General features: G+C 38.4%; 1 protein-coding gene across 2 annotated transcripts in view; it reads left to right on the forward strand.

The window, feature by feature from the left end:
* Rab3 (RAS oncogene family member Rab3) overlaps positions 1–2,748 on the forward strand; it is a 201,020-nt gene extending 198,272 nt beyond the window's left edge. For both annotated transcript variants that reach the window (XM_068392205.1, XM_068392204.1), the window contains exon 5: positions 1–2,748. This exon is cut by the window's left edge and continues 887 nt beyond it. The gene's annotated coding sequence lies outside the window, so the exon portion shown is untranslated.
* The last annotated feature ends 16,623 nt before the right edge of the window (positions 2,749–19,371 follow it).

Genomic DNA, 19,371 nt, shown 5'->3' on the forward strand with positions numbered 1-19,371 from the left:
CCGTTTCATAATCAATATAAATGCTGTAAATAAACCATAGGATTTATGACTCACGATGTCTGTCCCTTGTAATCAGGTGAGCGAGACGATTCCAAGGTGATCTTGAATGAACAGACTATTGATTCACATTAAGGAACATATGTTCACACCCACTTTGCTTTGTCTGTCTGATGTGAATACTGAAGATTGTGGTAGAGAGAGAGAGAGAGAGAGAGAGAGAGAGAGAGAGAGAGAGAGAGAGAGAGAGAGAGAGAGAGAGAGAGAGGATATAGTCGTTTGAATACTAAAGTGGTAGTTAGTGTCTTCATTTTCCATAGTTTTAAAACTACCCGTTTTGAACATAGGGAATCTATTTAGGTAATGCAATATCACATTGCATTTGTAACTGCTTCTGTACACATTTGATTTCCTGAATGACATTTATATCATAGACAGTATATATATATATATATATATATATATATATATATATATATATATATATATATATATATATATATATATATATACCGTATATGCGAGTAAGTGTATGTTGTTCATACGAATACATATACAAAAGTATATATTTATATGTACACATGATCTACATATAAATAAATGACTATATATATATATATATATATATATATATATATATATATATATATATATATATATATATATATATATATGTATGTATGTATGTATGTATATTTCAGGTCTTTTTTTCCATATGATCCAAAGTATTTAAGATTAAATAGAATGTACAGTCTATTATATACTAAGATCAAATAGATCATCTTTGAGTCAATCACACTTTCAGACCTAAAATCTTCTTCTTCTTCTTCTTCTTCTTCTTCTTCGTCTTCTTCTTCCTCTTTCCTTTCAGTTTAATTTCAAATGTATGTGTGATTTGTTCCCATCTTTATTTTCATTCTTTTCTTTTCACCATATTCTATCCTTCTCATCTTCCCTTCATTTCAGACTTGCACCTCAACAGCTAAAGACGACTGTCTTTATTTTTCTTTCTGTACTTTATAGAATTTAATTGAGATAGATTAATGGTTAGGTCTAGAAGTTGTACACACACAAACACAAACACACAACGTATGTAAAAAACACAGCGAGTGTATATGAGTGCCATGGAGTTTTTAGGAGAAGACAAAATAAAAACCAATAAAGGGCCTTTACTAAATATTGTGTATTTTAACTTGTAGGGGACATAATCTACAGAAAATATGACATGTGGAAAAGAGCTAGGTGGATGTCGTGGGACAGGTATGAAAAATGACATGTCGTAGGACAGGTATGAAACAGGGCGTTTTCATGGGACATGGATATAAGGTAGAAAGAGAAAGAATGAGAAATGCACGGAAATTCGTCAGTAATTCATCAACCACCTCCTTAAAAAAAACTTGATGTATATAGGCTGTATCTAGAGGTTTGTGGAGAACCATTTTGAAGTAAGCCCCCTGACTATGAAGGGCTTCCAGTTGATTTAATAAACAGAAACAGATCATTCTTTGTATAAAAGAAACAATATCATTTATTACTAAGCGTATCGTGAATAGATGAATTGTACTTTTAATTCTATAAATATGCTTGAGATATACCGTACTGTGTTTTCTGTCCACCCATTTGGGCTCAGCCTTCAATAAGCGCCACCTGTTGCCAAGTGAAAGAACTAATATGTCGGTTGGAGTCTTTGTTTTAAGATGTGAAGTGTGACAGGAAACTTGTTCTTGTCATGTCCTTGGAAGAGAATTGCCTCGTGATCGAGATTTCATTTACTCAAATCTGAATTATGAAATAATTTCATTGGAAACTTTCTTCACTGAATTGGAATTTTGATCATGATAATATTATTGGGTGTGTCATGCATTACAGAAAAACATTATTAATGTTTGAATTTTAAAGATGATTGATTATTGTCAGATTAGGGAGCTACAGCTGAAGTGTTCTTTTTTCTTACTGATTTCCATTCTTGAAAGCAGTTCTCTCGTAACTATCGAATCAAAGGTAGTTCACTTCAAACGATATGACAACAGAATACAAAAGATGATTAGTAAAATTAAGATGATGTTCGTGTGTGAAACTCTAACCTACAGTTGCTATTTAGCAAAGAGAAGACAACATACATAATGTCTGGCCTTAGTCTCGCACGGTGTCACTGGAATTTGTTGTAAATTTGTGATAATGGAGGTTCTCATTTTCCCCAGTCGTGGACCCCCCATAAATACACTTTACTGTGTCGAAAGCGATTTTTGACTTTTAAATCACAAGAGAGTCGCATTTCCATTCCTGTCTCCGTAGAGCAAAGAGGAAATCTGATTCTTGTTGATTAGAATCTAAGAGGCTTAAATCACTGCTTAGAATCATCACAGGCCAATAATGGAACGAAGGCATTTCTTATCGATTCTTTTTAGCTGTATGGACCGATTCATTTCCTAATAAGGCTACTTGCGAGTAGTTTATATTAATCAGAAGAGACCAAGAGATCTATTGGACCTGTGATTTGGATTCTAGTCACAAGTGACGTGTACAAGAAAGTTGTCTGTGTATAATGTATCCTGTAATCTCCAGTGTTTGAGAGCGACTTCATTCACAGAACAAGTTGCTGTCGTCATGGCATTATTTATCCTTTTTCTTCCGTCATCAAGACTTGCATTTAAACTTTCCACTTTCATTGCCAATGGTTGCTTGTGACAGAAAGAGAAAGAGAGACAGAGAGAGATTCTTCCTCTACCTTCTCGTTGAAGTGAACAAAAATACAAAAAAATATGAAGTGCGTGTGAGTGATGTTTGATTATGTACTCATCATTATTTCCAGTCCAGTTTCCTCCAGTCCTACTCTGGGTTGACCTTTTGCAATGTGTTTTGTTTATCTTTCTTTTGACAGGGATAAGAAATGCACAAGTCTAACCTTTTACTTTCAATTCTCCCTTGGCCTTTGGTTTTTCAACTTGTCTCAGAATGCAGTCAAGAGCCTATATCTTTATACCTGTGGCTGCGACGTGCTGTAGTGAATAGAGCAGTTCATTATCAGTGGTCGTGACACAACCTTTAAGGTCAGCTTCAGCTCGTTAAGCGTGAGTGTGGCCATCTTAGAGTTATGGTAACTGGACTCTGTTCGTGGGAAGGAGATTCACACAAGAGATCCCTTCAGCACTCAATAACTGTCTTATTGAAACCAGATTAAGAAGCTTAAGCTCTGGAATTAATACTTTGCCTACTTTACCATAGACAAAGGATCTGATGTCAAAATTTTAAGCCGAATTGCCAAATGTTTCATAAATTGCCAAGTGCATTGTTGGGTTACTGTAACTCTGGGAGGCCATGTTCAAGGGGAAATGAAAGGATAAGGTTGAATGGTCAGTTTTGACAAGTTGTGTAATATTTGATGTTTATAAAACAGAATAATAATAATTATGATGCTTGACTCACGTGTCTGTGGTGTTTAAATACGCAGTGGTGTAGAGTCGGCAGAAGCCCCCCCTCCCCCCCTCCCCCCATAGGTGTAGGTGGTGACCAGTTGTTGTTAGTTATTGTGAAAACACGACAAAAAATGATCGCATATTTAAAAGGCAGGCTTCATCAACAATAAAAAATTATGTTGCGAAATTATGGAAGTTTATTATCCTTTTAAGGGTGGAAGACAGGTGTAGTAAAAATGATTTCAAACTATAGTTTGGAAAAGAAAGTTTGAGTAAATATTACCGGTTGCAAAGTGTTATGAGATTCAATGTTGTAGATTATAAAACTATTGGTAAAATTAAAATGATTGTCATTATCAAAATTATTCAACATGTTGATAATGTAATGGATTCAATAATTGATCAAGTAACATTCATAATTTGCTTCAAACTAGATATGATGTTTCCATATCTTTCTGTATTAAGAGTTAATGTTTGTATGCTGACATCCTTCAATTAATCACTTAGATGGATGACAAGGCCTGTTACGAACAGAAACTCATTATAGTTTGGAAGAGTGGTGGGCTAAAAGTTTTATGTAAAGTTGTTGAAAAGACAAGAAAAAAAAAGTTAAGGAATAATTAGGGTGACAAGCTTTGTCACTAAACTAAGAGGTCACTGCTACCTGGAAAGGTGGAGTTGTGACACACAAGTTAAAATTTTACAATCTTTTATAAATTTCGGAAATTTCCTCATAAAACGTATTGTGTATCAATTTTGTAAAAATAGTAATGAAACTATGAGTTAGTGTAAATGTAGTAGGTGAATTAAATAACAAAGATGATGTGTCACTGTATGAAAATCACTGAGAACGTGAATGGTTTATCAAGTTCCTTAAACCCAAAACAATTCAATGAAGCTACAACGTTTTCATTTTGGAAAAACTCTCGGCAGAAGAAAGAGGATTTGATGCTGAAAAAATGATCCGACATCAGTAATCTAATGATGGTAATGAGTAGCACCAAACAGAAGGCAATTTCAAAAGGCAGCGTGCGATATCTACACGAATAGTGGAACAACGAGTTTTACAAATCAAATTTTCAAGAAATTCAGATGGAAATACAGATGACAACTTGCTGCATTACAATGAATGACTATAATGTAGGTTTTATCAAGCCATAAGCTTTATCAATTATTATAGGCTGCAATAGACAAGTAAGTGTAATAATTTATAAAGGAAATTGTGGCATGATCAAAATATGTCAGGAAAACAAACAGAAAGATTATTGCAACTTTTCCCTGCTGCAGCCCTTGGGCTTATAGCATCCTACTTTTCCACCTAGGGTTGTAGATTAGCTAGTAATAATAAGGATAATACAGAGTCCCTCGTACAGAAAATAGATGTGAGAGCACAAATGGTTTGCAGCCTAAAGGAAACTCACAACTATGCAATATGGCATATTCAGGTTTACAAGGATGTTTGAGAGGCTTAGATAAAAGAAACTTTGTCTTGAGAGGGTTGATGTTCTGAGCCTCAGGCAATTTGATTATGACAGGAGTTCTATATAAGTAAATAGCTAGGTTAACTTTCAAATAACTGTTTACCTTATTTCTCTTATGAAAATATGGAACATACAAATTTTCATGTGATGGTGATGGTTAGGACACCATTTTCTTTTATTTAACAATCGGCTGAATTTTAAGAGAATATATTTGTTTAACCTTCAGTAGGCCGTTTTACGGCAGTGGTACTGACCCTGAAATGACCAATGCTAGTAAGAGATTCCGCCAATCAGTCTTGAAAACTTTTCGTTCATTTTCTCTAATTCCCCCAGCATTGAAAATTGCTCTGTATACTGGTTGACCACTCTGTCGTCTAGCATGGATAACTACTGGGTTAATCAACTGATTCCATTACTTAATCTTGAAAGCCTCTTGGTCTGGTGACTGATTTCACCGGTCGGCCTTGAAATCCACTTGTCCGAGTCGCTGATTCTATCTGTTAATCTCAGACGTCAAAAGACAGTCAAGCAAGTTATTGATATGATGTAAACAACTTTTGCAAAACGAGCCCAGGAAGTTTATACGAATATATTCTTGTAATTTCAGCTGATTGTTAAATAAAGGAAAATGGTGTCTTAACCATCAGCATCACATGAGAATTAGTTATAAGATAATTAAAGTAACTCAAACATCTTGGAATACTTTTTAAGGTAATATTAATATGTATTATAAAAGGTAATCATATCATATGTTACCATAGTAATCTGTCTAAGGTTGTCAGAGTATTGTCAAACATATTCAAAGATGATTGAACCACAATTCATTATATAGCTTGTTTGTCCTAAAAAAAAGTTTAGGAATGAGTGATGAATACAGTAATGGCAACTTTATTAACCTGAAACTCGAAAATAGTTAGTGGTAAGAAAATGATGATAATAATAATGATAAAATTTCCGAACTGGTGGCGATAAACAGGGTGTAGAGAGGCTAGTGGAAGTTAGAGGGAATGTTATCATAATTATCTTGAATGAAATGGTAATCATTAAATAAACTGTAAATAAGGAAGTAGCCTACTGTTTGACAAGATATCGCTTGTAAATTTCTGATTCTCATGCACATCACACAAAAAGCCAATTTAAGAGGTAAGTAACATAGTGCTCATTAGTATTCAATGACTAGATGAGGTGACACCCCAGACTATATGTAAATCTCATTGAATGCCTACCCGGAATTAGCACCAAGCTACATGACCCAATTTTACAAATCCATCCCTCATTGAATCAGAAGTAAGCAAACACAAATACTCTGATAATGACAAAGGGCCGCCAACGTTAGAAATTAACTAACGCTTAAAATAGAAGCTCACTCACGAAGAGCAGTATTTTCTTTTCATTGGTTATGAGCTTCGTCAAATCTTTCCTTTCTCAGATATCAATATACCTCGTGGATATTGCCTTAGTCAGTACGCAAAAAGCAAAGAGAAGTACCAAAACATATTTTCTTTGGGAAATTGTGAGAAGAGTTAAATTTTTAAGGGTCCTGATAAGAACTTCCAGACAGGTCCAGATAAAAAGCCATTGATAATCCATTAAATGGCAGAAGGAGCTCGGAATAGTTTTTTGACTGATAAAAACTTTCTATCTGCGATATTAGATAAGGATGAATGAGAAAGACAACAAGGATAAATGAAGTACTGGTTACCGTAGTGCAGATATTGTCAACTGATAGTGAGGACATCCACTGCAGGGATCTGAGAAGCTAAGACTATAAAATGACAGAAATCCCCTAGAAATTACTACAGAATCTTATCACACATAACTACTGGGTTAACTACTGAAGATTTTATTTTTGTATCCTAATTTTCAATAGGAGGCAATTTTCATGCAAAGAGATCATTTCTTGAATGCTAGTATAAGTCTGAGACTACAACGAAGTCAGCCAATAGTCTAAACCAATTTAGTTAATATATGCAACCTTTTACATGCACGATATAAAGCCATGTATGAGGATAGGATGCAATACTGCCATATACTTCATATGGAATAATTTGGACGCACATTACTACAATATAGAAGAAAATTCGTCAATGAAACTAGTGAATATAACCTTGTTCTTGGAAGTCTGCTTCGATTTGTAGTTCCCTAGCATAGGCAATTCTACTCCCAGTGTATCCCTTTCGGAGATTGGTTGGTATGCTATGACAATATCATCTCATTTTAATGATTATACTTACTTTCCAGGATGTCGATGTGCCTTTCCACAGGTTATAGAAAATGAAGGAATTAAAGTTCAACCTTTCAAACAGAAGCCACTACAATGTTTCAATTCTTTCAAATTTGGACACCCGTCTAAAGTTTGAAAAAATGGAAAATATGTGTAGCATTTGTTCCAGCTCTTACCATGGAGAGTGTACACTTGAGGCCAAGTGTTTGAACAGCAACTCAAACCATAAATCCACTGATAGAAGCTGTGAGCTTTATAAGCCGGAAGAAGCTGCCCTCAACAAATCCAGTGTAGAACACAAAAGTGTAGGACATGCCAAAAGACTACTGAATAAACCAAACAACTATGCAAAGGCATTGAAATCAAGAGAAAATATACCACACGAAACATCAAACCCAACTAGTACTGCTAGTAGTTCCAAGAAAAAAATACATCATTTAATAATAAAGTGTTGCATGAAGAACCAAGCATATTGCCTTCTGAGGCATTGCCACGATTTATTAAAACTGGGGCATTGCTCATCTCTGTACAACCTATGTCACCCATCACTAACAATAGTACTAACCTCTCTCAGGTTCTTGCCTGATTTGATGGAGGTTCCACTCAAAACCAAGCGTCCAGGTGCACCTGTAGTAGGGAAGGTGCAAAACCTGGTAGCTCACCACCTATTAATCCATCTCTCTCGCCCCCTTCCATAAGAAACACCACACCTATGACATTAAATAAATATGATGTTTTTTCTGTTGATGTTTCCGATCAACCAGAAGACACTTTAGATAAATCGGAAATTCAAGTTGAGGCCCACCATCCCCCTCAAAAATTAGATCAAAGGGGCAAAAATAAAAACACAAATGCAAAACCTAATATATCAAGACCCTCTCTAATAAAACCACCGGGAAATATTGTTAGATCAAAAATTGCTAATGGGAGGGCTTCATCCATGGTGTCTTCCTCACATAAGCCATAGTTTTTTCCTCCATTTTGCAATGGAATTGTCAGGGTTTAAGGGCTAAATATGAGGAACTTTAGCTCCTCATTTATGAGCACTCCCCCATAATTATATGTCTACAGGACAACACATTTGATCATAATACTCCTTGTTCTCGCGAATGCATAAGCTACAGGTCCCCATATAATCAACGAGTAGGGAGCCATGGCAGATGTCTTATATATGTTCGCCAAGATGTTCCCCAAATATCTTTATCTATTTGCACACCTCTGCAGGCAAAGGTTGTACAGATTGATATAGGAAGAAAATACACCATTTGTTCTCTTTACTTGCCTCCAAATGATAACATCTCATATGATAATTTATTAGAGGTGATTCAACAACTCCCTCAACCGTTTCTTTTACTTGGAGATTTGAATGGTAGACATCCTTTATGGGGCGATGTTTTAGCAAATACCAGAGGCAATATTATATCATCAATTGTAGTAGAATATGAGGATGTTGGACTCCTTAATACAGGAGAGCCAACACACTTTCATGTTCAGACAGGTACTCTGTCATGCATTGACCTTTCAAATGCAAGCTCTAACTAGCTTCTCGATTTCGACTGGAGGACATTAGATGATTGGTATACTAGTGATCATGCTCCAATCATTATAAACACCAACAATGGTCCCCCTTTACAAAGATTGCTACGATGGAATCTTGATAGGGCATACTGGGTTAAATTTCATGACCTAAGTGAAATAGAGGGGAGTGCAGATCAGTTTGAAAGTGTTGATGATGCCATAGACTTACTGAATGGAACTTTTCATACAGCAGGAGTCAATTCAGTTCCAGAAACAACAGGGTTATTCAAACAACAACCAGTCCTGTGGTGGTTTTCAGAACTAACTGCCCTGCATAGAGCCACAACAAGCTCCTTAATTCGATTGCGCAGATGCTGTAGTGAGGAGAATTTAATTGTATATAAGAATTAAAGAGCACAGTTCCGTCGGGCCATGAAAGAAACTAGGCGCTAATCTTGGGTATCTTTAGTTTCCTTCATTAACAGTAGAACACCACCATCTTCTGTATGGAGGAAAGTAAAAAAGATAGCAGGCAAATCACCCTCAACCCATCACCAGTGTTGTAGGTAAATGGTCATTATGTGACTAAAGCAATTCTCAAATGTATCATGCAAGTGTGAAGCAGCTCTTGGTCATCAGTATAGGAACATTGAAGAAAAGAAAATTTAAAATTTTGTAACAGGAAGGGAAGAGTCATACAATTCTCCTTTTACAAGAGAATTTGATTCCGCACTTGCTACTTGTAACGATACAGCCCCTGGAGCCGATGGAATTCCATATGCAATGATTAAACATGTACTTGTTAATACAAAGTTATTTATTTTAAGCATTATTAACAGAATATGGCATGATCATAGTTATCCAAGTGTTTGGGAACTAGTGATTACTTCAGCCTTTTTAAAACCCGGTAAGGATAAGTTCTTAGCAGCAAACTACCGACCTATTGCATTGACATGTTGTTTATGTAAGATTATGGATAAGATGGTCAATGCAAGACTGGTGTGGTACCTGGTAAAGATAGGTATTTTATCACCTATCCTGTGTTATTTAGGAAAATGCATTCAACGACAGATGTGTTGATACAACTGCTTCCAAACAGCACCATATAACAGTATTTTTTTTACCTTGTAAAGGCATATGATACTACATGGAGATATGGTATACTTGAAACCATTCATAATCTAGGACTGTGAGGAGAGCTACCATTGTTTATTCAAGCATTTGATTCACATAGATTTTTTTAAGTTTGCATAGGTGAAACTTTGTCAAAGAGGATATGTCAGGAAGAGGGAGTCTTTCAGGGTAGTATGCTGAGTGTAACCCTATTTGCACTTGCCATAAATGGGATATCCTTTGTCATTCCTAAAGGTATTCTCTCAACACTATATCATTTGCTGGAGCTAGAATGGCCATGGTTGAGAGAAAACTACAACTCTCAATCGACAAAATAATTCAATTGGCTGATATGAATGGATTCAAGTTTTCGACAAGTAAAACTACTATTGTCCATTTCTTTCGTATTCGGGGAGTACATGCATACCCGGATATGTACATCAAAGGTCAACGTATCCCACGTGTAAGTGAAGCTAGATTTCTAGGGTTGAGCTTTGATTGTAGGCTTACATGGGTTCCTCACCTTAAAGCCTTTAAAGTAAAATGTCTTAAGGCTCTGAATCTTTTAAAAGTTTTATCCCATACATCATGGGGGCAGACCGTAAAACTTTTAAAACCATACAAGGCATTATTTTTTTCAAAAATTAGTTATGGGTGTGAAATATACTCCTCAGCCACCACAAGCTGATTAAAAGTTTTGAATTCTATACACCATGCTGGTATCAGATTGTCCACAAGAGTCTTTAGAACTTTGCCTATCGCAGGCCTCCTTGTTGACGCTGCAGAATTGCCTTTAGACCTTTACTGGAAGTCTTCTATTGTTCGGTATTGTTTTCAGTTGCAAAGACTTCCTAATTCTTGTAAGACATTCTGGATATTTTAAGTTGCACCCAAAATCTCCTCAACCTTATGGTTTCCATGTAAAAACATTAGTGGGCAGTTTAGATATAGGTAGAAATAAAGTGCTTCCATGTAGGATATCATCAACCCCTCCATGGAAATCACCGGATATATCTTTATGTAAATATTTTATTGGTGTAAAAAAACATGACCGATTACGAAGCCAGGTTGGTCTTTTTGGAACATGTTAAGGAACACAGGGAATCAGCTTTTATATATACTGATGGCTCCAAATCTGATGCTGGCGTTGGATTTTGAGTATTTAGTAGTGCTTTTAATTATAGAGGTGCACTTCCTCTAGCATCCTTTATATTCACTGACGAACTATAGGACATACTAACCACTATTGAGAAAATAGCATTACATGACGATGGTAATTTTACCATTTTTAGTGATGCAAGAAGTGTCCTACAAGCTTTAGAAATTTTTAATTCCAATAATACTTTATTTCTAAAGATTTTAGAGTGGCTTTTTAATTATTGGTATGAAAGATATAATAGTTTGATTTTGCTGGGTTCCGGCACACGTAGGTGTGTCTGGAAATGAGAAGGCATATTCACTGGTAAAGAATGCTGCTGCTGATTGGTAAAAAGAAGGTATCCCATTCCCAGTAATAGTTTTTCCTTACAATTAAGAATTCTATTTATAATAATTGGCAACAGCATTGGGTTAGTTTAATTTAAAATAAGATGAGAGAAATAAGTAATGTTATATTCCCTTGGAGGTATAACGGATGCCCCGAAAGTGGAGACTACTCTATGTCGTCTCCACATTGGTCACACTTGGATGACACGAGTTTTTGCTGGCTGGCCAACATTAACCATATTGCGATGACTGTTTGGTACCGATGACTGTTTGGTACCATTGGCAGTGAGGCATTTGTTGACCGAATGCCCCACATATAGTAGTGAAAGAAATAGATTTCTGTTTGAGTCTCGAGGTGAGGATGGCAGGTTCATCCTTGCCAAGATTTTTGGACATGATGTGTCCTACCGTGCTAGTGGTATTTTTAGCTTTATTTCAGGAGCAGGTCTTCTGAAATATATTTGACTTTTAAAATGACATCTTTGCTTTTATGGTTTGAATTGAATATTCTTTCATTTTTATTTCTATTTACAATAAACGATATCGGCATCAATGACCCTAGATGTAAGGATGCCAGAAAACCTCAAATCAATCAATCAATTCTCCGAAAACACCATGGACCTAGGAGAGGACTTGTTATCATCAATAAGCCATGAAAGATGTGAAGGCTGGCAAAAATTCTTCACAAACATCAATATGATCCACAACTGTAGCACCATCAAAAAGCTCTACCCAGAAGAGCAGCATCCAGGAAGAATAGCAGCTAATAAAGTAGCCCATCAATTTCTAATAAATGGAAAGACCAGCAATCAAAAGAATGGGGGTGGAGAGGGGGTTACCTACAGAAAATGAAACAATTCATGCAATGCATCATGTCACAGGTTGATGATATATTTGAACTGTTTACCATGAACGAATTGCAATCAGCTATAAAATACATGAAGTCAGGGAAAGCTGCTGGTCTAGATGAAATTGCGGTTGAGATGATTCTGCATTTCGTAGACAAAGCTAGGCCTTGGTTTCATTTACTTTTCAATAAATGGGCATTAACATACCGAATCCCAAAGATATGCAGAAGAACAAGAGTTGTGGCTCTCCTCAAGCCTGGTAAAGATCCAAGTTCACCTAAAAGTTACCGACTAATATCCTTACTCGGCATCACCTACAACTCTATGAATGCATGATAATGTCCGCCTAATCCCCCATATCGAGAAGCAACTCACATCAGACCAAGCAGGCTTTGACCTGTGATCATGCTGCAGTCAGGTCTTGAACCTAACCCAATTTATAGTGGATGGTTTCAAGACCAAGAAAATTACAGACATTGTGTTTGTCGACTTCATAACTGCCTATGACACAGTCAACCACAGAGCTCTTCTCTTCAAGGTAGCCCAAAAGATTAAAAAACTTGCCATTGTTTACATCATCCGATCACTCTTAAAAAATAGATCTTTCTATGTTGAAATGGATGGCAAGAAGAGTAGGTCGAGGAATCACACAACTCTGACGACTCCGATGGTCTCCAGCAGGGCTGTGTGGTAGCCCCATTCTTATTCAACATCTACACAAATGACCTACCACAACTCCAGGACATTCGTAGGTTTATATTGCTGATAATCTCTGCATTGCAACACAGTCACGGTCCTTTAAAAGCATCGAAGGAAGACTGTCGACGGCATTATCATCTCTCTCAAGTTATTAACAAATATAGAATCTTAAGGCAAACTCCATGAAAACTCAGATATGGTCATTCCATCTTAACAACCCCCAGGCATATAGCAAACTGAAATTGAAATGGGAAAACGAAGAATGCAAAAGCATCCATATCCACTCTCTCTTGGTGGCACTCTTGATAGAACACTGACTTTCAAGGAGCAAGCTCAAGAAAAAAGTGGCCATCAGAAATAACCTCCTTAGCAAAATCCTCCACCATGGAGGAAGGTGATGCAAAAACTTTGAAACAAATAGCCTTAGCACTTAGTTACTCCACTGCAGAATATTGTGCTCCTGCGTGGGAAAGATCAGGCCACGCTAACAGAATAGATACTGAGATAAATAAAGCCTGCCAACTAATCACTGGTGCATTGAGAGTAACACCCCTACCAGCTTTGTAGAGACTAACCGACATGCACCACTTGACATCTGTCGAGATACCACAGGTAGAAAGGAAAAGATGAAAAAAAGCAAATGATCCCAGGCACCCTCTTTACAACCATCGTGAAATAAGAAGACCTCCGAAATCACCAAAGAGTTTCATGAAAAGGAAAGAACTAGAGACCTCAGACCAATCAATATACAGACTGCATAAACGGAGAGTGAGTGACATTCAAACCACTACCAATGCCCTCCTTAACCCTAGTGAAGACCTGCCCTATGGACTCTCCCTTGTCAGGAGGAAATGGGTCACCCTGAATAGAGGAAGAACAAAAACTGATAGAACAGGGAATAACCTCCAGAGATGGAGTTACACAAATGGTGCTGAATGCTCCTGCCGGGAGCCAATCCAAATAAGGAATCACGTCCAACAGGTCCCAGCTGTTCGGACATGGTTCTAAGAACAGAAAATGACGCAGCACTCCAATGCGTAGAACAATGGTTCGATAAGACATGATGATGAGGATAACCTTAACTTTTTATAACCTTATTGTATATCTCTCGCTTCTTTTTGCTTATTGAATACAGAAAATGAAACCTTTTGTATAATTGTTTACATCCTGCTTGATGGCATGCTCTGTTGTGCACAAAAGAGATCACACAGAACTTTACGCAATCGTTAAATGTTTGGCTTTCAACTATCGAGACATAAATTCGTATTAATATTTCGACATCAATGCACGGTAACACGATTATCATAAATTTGTAATAACCAAGAAAATCGAAACTCAAATATCCATCAATCTAATGCATATGTAAATTTCTTGACGAAATTGACTTCATTAGCAGTAGAGGAATAACTAATTTTTCCCCCTATATCTCACCCATTAAGCCCTATATCAGGATTATTATTGATGGCCATCTCGCATGTTTACATTTCAGGCCTTGGCCTTATTCCCATGGCATATGTTTGCTCACCCAACTGGAAGAAAGAACCAAGGCTATTTACAACACCTTAATTACACGAACTTGATCAAAGATGATCCCTTTGCTTCGATGGCCGAGTCACTGAGAAAAGCATTCTTAGATTGCGATTCCGTGTTAAGCCTCAATCCTTTCTTTTAATTCTGAATTTATTCGTTTTGTTTAAATCTGAGTTAGATCAGGGTATATAGTTTACCTTTTATTGACCCCAGTATAAAGAGGATGTAGCCTACTAGCCTTTAAAATGGAGACCGGCTTCATGAATCTCTTCAACAATATGGATATATTCTTGTTTCTTTCCTTAGTGAGAAACAAACCAAGATAAGAATTAATGACAATTTATCCTTAATATAGACATTTTTTTTTCTATGATTCAACAGTAACACATCCATTTTGTTCTGACGTGAATTGTTGTTTATGATTGTATGTATAGATGTTTCCCATTTATTTGTTTTCAATTGATATTATCATTAATTAATGTTATTTTCATCTGCATCAGAAATGGTCCTTCTAGTCCATGTAAGCTTTGCATATTATTAGTTATTTTTAGTAATAATAATAATAATAACAATAATAATAATAACAATAATGATAATAATAATAATAACATGCGGAACCTGTGTAAATTACACGAAATGATATTTTCAATACTGATTATCTAGTTCCTAACCTATACATGTTTGAATAAAATGTCCCGAGATTAATTTTATAATCTAGGTTATGGGAATTGATAGAACTCAATTTTTTGTCTAATGTTTTAAAAAAAGAGTCAGGTGCTAAAGACAAAATTGGGAAAACTATAGAAGATGTGCTTTGGTTAAGTATTCAAAGTCTAATGTGAATTTTTAAGAGTGTACCATGAAATTATTTCCGTTTTCTTTAAAGCGTGAATTTGTAAGAGTATGCCATGAAATCCTTTCCGTTTTCTTTAAATCGTGAATTTGCAAGAGTCTACCATGAAATTATTTCTGTTTTCTTTACAGCGTGACACACAAAATAGATAACACACACACTATCATATTAATGTATAGATGATAATTGTAGGTACATGAAAAGACACATTTCACATGTACCAGTATTGTCATGATTATTATTATTGTATGTATCATTTACTGCATGATCATGATTACCATTATTGTACGTACTATTAACTGTATTATGTACTTTCAACCATTATTTCAGATGTTGCATATCATTAGATTAATTCCTGTAATGTCATTGATATGATATGGCAACATTGAGTCAGCATTGGCAACACTTATCTGTTGTGTTGCCATGATGCATTCTGTTCGTCTTTGTCCCCTTAGCTGATAAGTTATCTTTCCTCGTGTCCCACGTATCTTTTGTATTTACTCTAATAGACATTGAGAACCTACTTTTTAAGTTGTATCCTTGCCCCACCAATTAAGGTTAAGGAAGTTATCAACACGTACATGGCGCAGTGAACTTACAGTGTCGTATTATGAGAACTTTTTCAAGACGTGGACATCAGGAACCGGGCGACGCCATTAATGGATTCTCAGTTTGAATGTGAATTCGCTGTAATTCGATTTATTTATATTTTATGTGCAGTGTAGTGATGCAAGTTAACAGTGAAGTGTTGTGCAGTGCATTGTGCTTTTATAGTGCTCTCTTTTTTACGTCCCAGTGTTTGCTGTGCTATTTCAAGAAGCAAGCAAATAGACTGTTGGGACTCAGTCGGAGCATGCGTGACCACATCCGGTCTTATTCATCGTCACGGGGTGACTGCCTGAGGCAGAGTTGCTGCTCCCCTCAACCCACAGAGTCGCTGGCGGACGTATTCATGCACATGCGCACACACTTGCTTGCCTTAAACTTTTCTTATTATTAGTGTTTTAAAACAGTTCGTGTTGTTTTTTATAACTTTGTTGGAACTGTATTTTTACCCACTGCACATCGAAAGTAATAATGGCCTCGGATGATATACTTGAAGAACAATTAGAAGAGCCCACAGAAGAGGGACCATTCAGCGATGTGGGTGCCCACAGTGTCGATGCCGCCCACGCCCACAGTGTTGGGGGAGTGTTGGAGAGAGCTGCCTCTCCCTCCCCACCACTCTTGAGTCCCCACTACTACCCCCCGTCTGCCTCTCAAGCTACCGGGACTGATTTCCTCGCTTTAATTCGTTTTTTAGAGGAATCTCGCTTGTATGAGGATGAAAGAAGAAGAAGGGAAGACGAAGCAAGAAGACAAGAAAGACAACGTGAAGAAGAAAGAAGAAGGGAACAAGAAGCAATTCGCCTAAGAGAGGATGATCTTAGAAGAGAAGAAGAAAATGCAAGATTTACAGCTCTCATTCAAACTCTGGCCCCGATCATCCATTCTCATCCAGGCAACCATACACCTGGCACAGAGGTGAATTCTAGCTCCAATCAACCCGCTCTTCCACCTCCACAGAAGGCAACAGCCCAAACGCCACCCCCACTGAAGGCAGATGCAACATTCCAAATGTTCAGGGAATGGAGACGCTGGTGGGATGACTATGCTGTTATGGTGGATCTTTCTAAGCTTCCACGTGAAAAACAAATGATCCAGATGAGGATGTGTTTAACCCTTGAAACACAGCGTGTTTTAGAACACACACTGCAGATTTCTCCCTCTACAGATAAGTCTGTAGACGAAGTCCTGGATGCTCTACAGTTGCATATTAAGGAACTAAGGAATGAAGTCCTTCGCCGAAGAGAGTTGCTTAGCTGTAAGCAAATGGAAGGAGAATCTTTTGCTGATTTCTACGTGAGACTTCGACGCATCGCAGAAGAAGTTGATTTGTGCCCAGGTAATGCCGCTGCATGTGAAGAGACCCAACTGAAATTGATTATATTGATGGGTATTCGAGACGCAGAGTTGGTTCAGAAGTTGATTGCATTGGACGCCAACTCTCCTCTTCAAGATTTTGTCACAACCTGTCGATCATATGAGGCAGCTAAAACTGCAACTTCTGCCATACGTGGCCCACCCAGCCAGTTGTGTGCCGTTTCAGCCTACAGGAGAAGCAAGAAATCAAGCGGGAAGCCTCCACCTTCGCTGAAGTCCTCTAAGCCTGCCGTTTTATGCCAGTCTTGTGCCCGTCAGCACGAACCTGATAAATGCCCTGCTGCCAACAGTACCTGCAAAAACTGTGACCGTGTTGGCCATTGGTCCAGGACGTTGAAGTGTCCTGCCAGCAAAGTCCAGTGCCGTCATTGTCACCGTATTGGACACTTCGATAAATGCTGCATGGATAACAAGAAAAATGGTCATCGAGACAGATCTTCAAGCAACAGTGGTGCCTCTGCAGTCTCCAACAAACAACAAGATTCACGGACCAGCTGTCGTCGCTTAGGATCACCTTCCACCATCTCCAAGACGCCCAAACCTATCTGTGTCCTCTTGTCATCTGGCGATGTTAACTCTCGCATCAAGATGCTACCTGACACAGGTGCCGACGTCACCGTTATAGGACAGCAACACCTAGACACCATGGGTATCTCCAAGAGCTGCTTGCAACCATCTCCGCCAAATGTGACGTTCACAGCGGATGGATCTCCGATGTCACCTGCTCTGGGTATATTACAAGCTACCCTTACCTTAGGCAAGCGATCATGTCTTGCCAGGATTCAGGTTCACGAAAATGTGGAAGTTCCACTTTTATCCTATGGCCATTGCCAGGAACTGTCCATAATATCTCCAGACTTCCCCAAACCCATTTTAGAAGTCAAGCATGTCAATAGATGCAAGGAGTTGCCCATCTCAGCAACTACATCCCCTTCAGCAGCCAAGGAATACTTTCTTCGGGAATTTAAAGATGTGTTGGTCTCGAAAGAAGATTTGAGGACAGCTCCTCTCAAGCCCATGGCTGGTCCTCCCATGAGAATCTACCTAAAGGATGGTGCAGTGCCTTTCGCCATCCACACCCCAAGACAGATTCCATTTTCTTTTAAGGACCAAGTCAAAGAAGAGCTTGATTCTATGGTGGCCCAAGGGATAATCAAACCAGCTGGTGATGACCCTTCAGTTTGGTGCCACCCTCTTGTTGTCGTCGCCAAGAACGGAACAGGTGTACGTATCACCGTCGATCTAACAAAGCTGAACAGCCAAGTTTCTCGTCCAGCCCACCCTTCACCCACACCCTACACGGCTATTCGTAGTGTGGACCGGAAGTCTCGTTTCTTCACCACAGCTGATGCTCTCTATGGGTACTGGCAGATGGAACTGGCTGAAGAGGATCGTCACTTAACCACCTTTATTACGCCATATGGTCGGTTCATACATTGCAGAGGACCGATGGGCTTCGCAGCTACTGGAGATGCCTTCTGCCTGCGAGGTGATATGGCCCTTCAAGGTGTCCAAAACTGTGTTAAGGTGATAGACGACCTCCTTCTCTACGACGAAGACTACGTTACCCACCTTCAACGTATCCACGAAGTGCTCACCAGGTGCCGCAAGTTCGGGATCACACTCAACAAGGACAAATTTGTGGTCGCTGCCCCCTCTGTGAACTTCTGCGGATACACGCTCTCAGGAGACGGCATCTCAGCTGACCACCAGAAAGTCAGTGCGATCAAGGATTTTCCGACCCCTGCTAACCTGACGGACCTCAGATCGTTCATGGGATTGGTCAACCAGTTAGCAGAGTTTACGCCTGACATCTCCGTTGCAGCCCAACCTCTACGCCCCCTGATGAGTCCCAAGAGAACATTTGTCTGGACTTCTGACCATGATGAAGCCTTTCAACGCGTCAAGTTAGCCCTCACCAGTCCACCAGTTCTCGCCCTCTTTGACCCAACCCTACCCGTCGTTCTTCAGACAGATGCTTCACGCCTCAATGGCATTGGATATGCTCTCCTGCAGGACCATGGCAATGGACACCTGCGTCTGGTTCAATGTGGTTCTCGTTTTCTCGCCGATGCAGAGACACGTTATGCTACCATTGAGCTCGAGATGCTAGCCGTTGTCTGGGCAATGTCAAAGTGTAGGCTATACCTAGCTGGCCTACAGCACTTTACTTTGATGACGGATCACCGACCCCTCATCCCTATTCTGAACAGTTACACACTGG

This window comes from Palaemon carinicauda, chromosome 18 (genome assembly GCF_036898095.1).
Source record: "Palaemon carinicauda isolate YSFRI2023 chromosome 18, ASM3689809v2, whole genome shotgun sequence".
In the NCBI taxonomy this organism is placed as follows: domain Eukaryota; kingdom Metazoa; phylum Arthropoda; class Malacostraca; order Decapoda; family Palaemonidae; genus Palaemon; species Palaemon carinicauda.